The following is a 7500-nucleotide window of genomic DNA, read 5'->3' on the forward strand; positions in this document are numbered from 1 at the left end:
CTTACCACATACCGAATTTAGAAATAGCAGTCAAAGGGTTATAGCTATTTCTTCTACTAAAAAGGGAGATCTCAGTAAAAACAGCAATTGGAAGGCTGACACAAACAGGTAAGAGAGAATGAATTAACTGCAATCTATCAAACATTTTTAAAAGTTATCTACGGACGTACGTTTCGAAATCAAGTTTTTAGGAAAGCATAAGAATCAAATATTAAATATTAAATAATTCTATCTTACCGAAACTTCTTTTCTCTTCAGCGTAGAATACTATAATCATAAATGATTATATATTGAATTTTGAGATACTAGGAGGCACCAACTCAACTCAGTATCAGAGCGAGCTAGAATCCGCAACTAGTATCACCGAATTCAAATTTGTGAATGAAACGATTGTGTCAACAGCCCCTTCCCACCCGCGTGTAGCCAAAACAAGATGCTGTGGTCATCTACTGAGATAAAATATGGTTATCCGTAATAATGAAGGGTGAAATTAATTAATTTGGAATAATTATCAATTACACCAAGTAGTCTTCGGCATGTAAAAGCCTCATTCGAGGAAAATTTAAGTAATACTAAGCAATAAGGGTTTAGCAACGAATTGCCTTACCACATACCGAATTAGAAATAGCAGTCAAAGGGTTATAGCTATTTCTTCTACTAAAAAGGGAGATCTCAGTAAAAACAGCAATTGGAAGGCTGACACAAACAGGTAAGAGAGAATGAATTAACTGCAATCTATCAAACATTTTTAAAAGTTATCTACGGACGTACGTTTCGAAATCAAGTTTTTAGGAAAGCATAAGAATCAAATATTAAATATTAAATAATTCTATCTTACCGAAACTTCTTTTCTCTTCAGCGTAGAATACTATAATCATAAATGATTATATATTGAATTTTGAGATACTAGGAGGCACCAACTCAACTCAGTATCAGAGCGAGCTAGAATCCGCAACTAGTATCACCGAATTCAAATTTGTGAATGAAAACGATTGTGTCAACAGCCCCTTCCCACCCGCGTGTAGCCAAAACAAGATGCTGTGGTCATCTACTGAGATAAAATATGGTTATCCGTAATAATGAAGGGTGAAATTAATTAATTTGAATAATTATCATTACACCAAGTAGTCTTCGGCATGTAAAAGCCTCATTCGAGGAAAATTTAAGTAATACTAAGCAATAAGGGTTTAGCAACGAATTGCCTTACCACATACCGAATTTAGAAATAGCAGTCAAAGGGTTATACCTACAACTTATAAACAAGGGCAAAAGAAAAAAGTTCTAATGCCAAATATGCCGAAAATAGACAAATTGTCAATAACCATATAAGTTAACAATATAAACTCGCATCTCGAAGTAAGCCGACAGAAATTTCTAAAAAAATCCGTTATTATCGTATCGGTCCCAATTTCAGAGTTAATTCATAAGAATTTTCTCCTTGTCAGCGATAAATACGTAAGACATAAATGAAATACTTACTCATACCCATGGAAGAAGCAAGCGCTAAGTCATGAGCAGACCTAAGTACCTCAAATATATCCAAAATAGAAAATCTCTGTCGGCTTACTTCGAGACGCGTGTTTATATTGTTAAATTATATGGTTATTGACACAATATGTCTATTTTCGGCATATTTGGCGTTAGAAGTTTTTTTCTTTTGCCATTATTTATAAGTTTAACTTTTAAAGGTATTTGTTAATATGCTGGTCATTGATAAAAAATGTTTCGAAAACTTTTATCCTATATTATATATATATTATATATAATATATATATATATATATATATATATTATATATATATATATATATATATATATATATATATATATATATATGCAATATATATATATATATATGTATATGTGTATATATTATGTATATGTATATGTATATATATATATATGTATATGTGTATATATCTATATATATAAAACTGAGAATGTGTGTCTGTCTGTCTATCTGTATGAATCCCTAAAACTTGAGAACTACACAACCAATTTCATTCAAATTTTACACATGCCTTACTTAGGGTCCATGCCTTCTTGTCTAGGGCGAGCCCACAGCAATATCATATCCTCTCCACTATTTCAGTATTACGCGTTAAAAGTGAAACAAAAACATCTCTCTAGTGTAATGTCAGATACTTTCACTTTAATACTGAAACTATTAAAGTCAAATTATTATATAAGAGGGATAAACCATTAACAGTGGACATCTATTTTGCTAGAAGAAGATCCGCTGTGGTCTTAAATGCTACACCACTGGTTTTCAAATCATATTAATCAAATTAATATTCAATTTCTTTCCCTTATTATTTTAAATTTAAATTTAAACCCAGTACCATGTGTTTTGGAACGAAGTTTGTTACCACACAGCTACACCTGCACCTATGTATGTGTGTATAGCTGTATATGTATACATTTATTTCTATACATATAGATGTATATGTATACATGTATATGTATAGATGTATATATATATATATATATATATATATATAGAGAGAGAGAGAGAGAGAGAGAGATGTACACGTAATATGTACACATATATATTCACATATATACATGCATACATATATACACCCATACACACATACACACACACACACACATACATAGGTGCAGGTGTGGCTGTGTGGCAACAAACTTCATTCCATAACACATGGTCCTGGGTTCAGTCCCACTGTGTGGTGACTTGGCATGTGTCTTCTGCTATAGCCTCAGACCAACCAAATGTTTGTCAGTGGATTTTGTAGACAGAAACTGACAGAAATCAATCGTATATATATGTATGTATATATATAAGTCTGTATGTGTCTTTGTGCTTGTCCCTCATCACTGCCTCACAACAGGTGTACGTTTACTTACATCCCCATAACTTACTGGTTTCACGAGAAGAAACTGATAGAATAAGTACCAGGCTTATCAAAATAAAAAAAATCACTAGGCAGTATCTCATATTTTTGTTTGCCCACACAATTTATCTTTGTGTGTCTGTATACATACACACACGCACATACACACACACACACACACACACACACACACACACACACACACACATATATATATATGGATTTCGTAGACAGAAACTTAAAGAAATCAATCGTATATATATATGTATGTATATATCTAATTGTATGTGTGTGACTTTGTTTCTGTGTTTCACCCTCAACACTGCTTCATAACTATTGTTCGTTTATTTACATCCCCATAACTTACTGGATTCACAAGAAGAAACTAATAGAATAAGTACCAGGCTTATCAACAAAAAAAAAGCACTACGCTGTGTCTCATATTTGTGTTTGCCCACTCAGTTGTATCTATCGATTTATCTTTGTGTGTGTGTGTATATATATATATATATAATACACACACATATATATATACATGTATGTATATGTGTACATTCATATTTATTATATCAAAGACAATGTCTTTATGTGTTCGTGTATTACTTATACATTCGAAAACTGCTGCACTGATCATAATGAAATTTGGAACACAAAATCGAAGGCTATGGAGAAGGGTAATACTGTGCGTTTCATACAATTTCATGGACCAAAATTACTGAATGGATCCTTATGATATTTGAAACTCAGATTCAATGCATAAGGGCGGGTATAATGCAATATGTTTGGTTTGAATTTCAGATGGCTTAAAGGGGGCAGACACACCATGAAAATTCATAAATTTTCGATGTTGATGAAATTTCAACCATGGGTAATTGACACACATCAAGAAGTATTCTCAAAGTTTCCACTTCACATGAGGATTCTAAGACACCCTAATGGGGGGCCTTACCTCCCAAATTTTAGTAAATTCTTTCATGATCCAAAACTAAGTCAAAAGTACTGAATGGATCTTTACGAAATTTGGAAATTATATTCTATGCATATAAGGGCCACAACCTCCATGACAATTCATATATTTTTGCTGTTGATGAAATTGTAACCATAGATATTACATACAAATGAAGTAATATTTATAAAATTTCAACTTCTTACATGTTAGAAAGACCCCTTCATGGGAACTTAACACCCACAATTTTATCATTTTATCTAAGCAAAGACGAATAGTTGTACTCTTGGAAGCTGTGGGGTCATCCGAGCATAGAAGATGAGCATTATTTCTAATTCAATGGTACAACAGTGTAAGAGTTTGCTTTGACATACACTTAGATTGTTATTTCTGCAATGTGGTGCATAAATTGTCAAGTAAATGAGAGACATCTTTGCCTCCACTGATTCAGTTGCAAAGGGTTGAGTAAAGTTATTTGATTGCAGATCTCCTTTCACTATTTTTATTATCACTGGGTCACACATAGTCTCCACATAGTAAAATTGATTTCAAGGCCTTCCCAGATGAATGACTAGTTATTCAAAGACATTTATAGATTGTATATTTATTCTGTCCAGTTACGTATCAGTATAGTGCTCATTTACAAACTCCAAGTTTCATTTCTCCTTAGCCCTCACGTCACACAGTTGTTAATGTTTATTTCGATTGAGTCACGCCCTTCTAATTTCTATAGATTCGTAATGCATCTTACGGCTGTGCCTGTCACCTGCATGGTGAGGAATACTACGTTGGGAGTGGTAACGACTAGGGTACTGTAGCTGACTGCTTATTGTGATCATTGGTCTTTTGGTTGCCTGTAGCTTTGCTCTCTTTTACAAACCCAGTGAACATATATTTCCTATTTCAAAGAAATTGAAACAATAGATATAGACCCAAGTTAAAAAGATTCTCAACAATTCAACTTCTCTGGTTGACATTAAGAGGCCCACCCCCATCGCCTCTAGCTAGCTATGTGACACACGAAACTGTGTCCATTATAACCTTCGAACGGGGGAGGTCAGCAGATTCCCCTTGCTGGTTTGACATCTACAGACTAGTTTCGGGGTAGTTGCCCCTTATCAATGTAGAGTAGCCGAACCCAGCGTCACTGCTGACCGTCTGTTCGAAGGATTATTTACCTAAATTCAGTGGAATACATCCACTGGCGATAACTATTAATATCCAGAACTGCTGCCAGAACTATTAATATCCAGAACTATTAATATCCAGAACTCCTTTAGAGAGATTTAGAAATATTAATTTTTCTATTTTAGTTCCGGTTTTAGCCTTTGCGTCTTTTTCAACTTAAAGCATGAAAAACAGTTGTTGAAAAACTTTTTTAATATTTCCAGAGTTTTCAAATGCAAGGGACAATTTTCTCTTTTCTGCCTATCTCTATCTCTCCTTTTTCTTTTTTTTTTATTCATGTGAGTTCTAGGTAGTAGGCAGCCGCATACAAGACAAAACATCTCGAGGATTGAATCCACCCCAGAGAGCACTCACTAAACGAATTGAAGGCATGGCTACTCTCGATTATTGGGATCGCCTTAAAGCCTTGAAACTCTACTCTCTCCAGCGTCGCCGTGAGCGGTACATCATTTGTACGATGTGGAGATATACCGCCAACTTTGCCCAAACGACGACCTGAACATTAGCTTCAGGTTAATCAAGACTGGGACCACGGGCCATACGTCCCCTGCCCAATTCAAGATCACAGCATACATGTACACTACAACTAATTTCTTTTCCTCAACAGGCCCTGCCCTATTTAACATTGTCCGAAAGAGATCAAAGAAGAAACAGGATCTCATCAACTTAAATGGATAGATTCCTTCAAAGAATACAGATAAGCCACCCATAATTGGATACAACTCACCCAACAAAAACTCACTACTTGAATGGACCATAAACAAAACTTGACTAAAAAGGATTCAAATCTCTATTCAGGTGGTGCTATTAAGTTAGACATGGCCTAGACCAATGGACAATCTTTGGTCGAAACATATCTAAGTTTATCTAGTTTTATATATATATATATATATATATATATATATATATATATCTATATATGTGTGTGTGTGTGTGTGTGTGTGTGTGTGTGTGTAAGTACACATTTCTCTTATGTGCGTACACTTAGGTTGACGAGAGAGGGATGACCTCCCTTTGCAAATACCATAAGGGCACAGAAAGTGTGCCTAAAGCCAGCTGGAGACGATGATCTCCTGGGGCTAAAAGCTACAGTAACACCCCCCCTTAGTGGTTAGCCATATTGAGATGGCTAGTATACTTTACATATATATATATTTATATATATACTAGCAGTATCGCCCGGCGTTGCTCGGGTTTGTAAGGGAAATAACTATATAAGCATTTTTAGAGATGTAAAGTATAATAGCCATCTCAATATGGCTAACCACAAAACGGGGTGTTACTGTAGCTTTTTACGTTCTGAGATTTAATAATAAATTTTTAGAGAGTTACTTCCTTATATATGCCAAAAATGCATTAAAAATGGAGGAGAAAATTGATGGTAATTTTTTTTAAATCGTAGACGCGCGCTATAACCAGAGAGGGCTCGATATGAATCACGACTATAAGACACCCGGTTTTGGTTAAACTGCACCGCAAAATGTGGGGAGTAGTTAGGAATCTATCGTAGGATCGAGGAGACAGAGCACACAAACCTCACTTTTATATATAAAGATATATATATATATATCTATATATATATATATTATATATATATATATATATATATATATATATTTATATATATATATATTACATATCATATATATATATATATAACAATATATCTATATTTCCAGTCCGTTTAGTTTTCGCCTAGGCTCCCGTTTGCTCTGCTTTCGTCTAACTTTGTCTCCTTGTTTTTTCTTTCTGTTCAGCCCTTGATATATACAGATACACACACAACACATACATACATAAAATATATACATATATATATATATATATATATATATAAAACCCTCCTTCTTTCCTTCTTTCTGAGCGTCAATAATTACTATTTGTTCCACGTCCTCGCGTTTTGTGTTTTTTGTGCCTTCTTGTGTTGGATTAACTATATATATAGTATATATATCATACATACATATATATATATATTATATATATATATTATATAATATAAATAATATATATATACATATATATATATAATATATATATATATATTTATACATAAATATATAGATATATATATATATAATTTTAATCCAAACGGGAAACAAAAAAAACAACAACAATGGACAATTACAGTATTATTATTAATAGGCGCTCAGGAAAAGGAAGCAGGGAGGTATGACGTTTCGAGCGGAGCTCTTCGTCGGAAACATAAAGAAGGAAGAGAGAGAAAGAAAGATCCCAGAGCGGGCAACAGGGAAAGAGAAAAAAGACGACTGGTGTTTACGAGTTGCACATGTGAAAGGCGGATGTTTACGAAAACAGAGCAAGCAAAGTGGGTTTTTAAAGGCAAAAGAGTGGAGACAAGGTTGGTAACGCAACAGATGTGTGTGTATGTGTGAGTGTGTGTGCGTGTGCGTGTGTGTATGGTGTGTGTGAGGCGAGAGAAAAAACAAAAAAATATATATGTGCGTGTTAGTGTGTGCGTCTGTGTGTAGGGCGTGTGAGGTAGGGCGA

General features: G+C 34.1%; 1 long non-coding RNA gene across 1 annotated transcript in view; it reads right to left on the minus strand.

Annotated features, from left to right (window-relative positions):
* Positions 1-6792, minus strand: part of LOC118763583 — a 24858-nt gene extending 18066 nt beyond the window's left edge. The window contains exon 1 of the long non-coding RNA XR_004999333.1: positions 6776-6792. This is a non-coding gene — a long non-coding RNA (uncharacterized LOC118763583). The remainder of the gene's footprint in view (positions 1-6775) is intronic.
* Positions 6793-7500: the final 708 nt, after the last annotated feature.

Source organism: Octopus sinensis, linkage group LG5, assembly GCF_006345805.1.
Source record: "Octopus sinensis linkage group LG5, ASM634580v1, whole genome shotgun sequence".
NCBI classification, from domain to species: Eukaryota; Metazoa; Mollusca; class Cephalopoda; order Octopoda; family Octopodidae; genus Octopus; species Octopus sinensis.